Source organism: Microtus oregoni, unplaced genomic scaffold (genome assembly GCF_018167655.1).
Source record: "Microtus oregoni isolate MIOR12 unplaced genomic scaffold, Mior012 000091F_ref0000469, whole genome shotgun sequence".
Classification (NCBI taxonomy): Eukaryota; Metazoa; Chordata; class Mammalia; order Rodentia; family Cricetidae; genus Microtus; species Microtus oregoni.
The window spans coordinates 4348443-4349283 of record NW_024544600.1 but is presented as its reverse complement, the minus strand read 5'-3'; the positions used below and the strand labels follow the sequence as shown (position 1 = coordinate 4349283).

At 43.6% G+C, this 841-nt stretch overlaps 1 non-coding gene across 1 annotated transcript; it reads right to left on the bottom strand.

Moving 5' to 3' along the window:
• Positions 1-401: 401 nt before the first annotated feature.
• Positions 402-566, bottom strand: LOC121442513. The gene has a single exon (XR_005973557.1). It is a non-coding gene; the product is annotated as a U1 spliceosomal RNA (small nuclear RNA).
• Between the last annotated feature and the right edge of the window lie 275 nt (positions 567-841).

The window sequence follows — 841 nt, the reverse complement described above, 5'->3', positions numbered from 1 at the left end:
TGGAGCATCTCCTGGATATGGCTCAGTAAACCTGGCACCATCACTAGGTCCATTCAAAAAAAACTAGAAAAGGCAGGCGGATCTTTGTGAGTTCGAGACCAGCCTGGTCTACAAAAGCTAGTTCCAGGACAGGCTCCAAAACCACAGAGAAACCCTGTCTCAAAAAAAACCAAAAAAAAAAAACAAAAAAACTAGAAATCCAGCTGGTTGCTTATACAAACAGAAACCGTCATAAACTTTCCCTAATCTTCCTCATATTTCTTATGGCACTTTCACACTGAAGAAAGTTTTCTAACAGCCGGTAAATAACCTTAACACAAGTAAGTGTGTGAGCTGCCAAAAATCCTCCCTACACACTGTAAGTTGTCGTCCATTAAAAGCCTAACTTCAAACCACAAAAACAGGGGAGAGGGCGAACGCGGTCCCCCACAACCACAAATTATGCAGTCGAGTTTCCCCGCATTTGGGGAAATCGCAGGGGTCAGCACATGCAGAGTGCAATGGATAAGCCACACCCTGGGAAAGCCACCTTCGGGAGCATGGTATCTCCCCTGCCAGGTAAGTATGAGTTCTGCAGGCCTCAGTTCTACTTCAACATGATCATCGACACACTATTAAGTCACGGTCAATTATATTACAAATTCCTTTGCCCTTTCTCTCGAGACTACACACGTTTGTAAGTTATACAGATAAGAGCACACACTTTTACACACTTGCTAAAAATATTTCCGTGCAAAAAAGTACTAGAACAACATAGACCTGCTTTGGATTATCTGCATATCCCCGCCCCTTTTAGTGACGTTTTCCTCTCCAGGTTTTCTCCTTCGCATTTCTCTTCCGG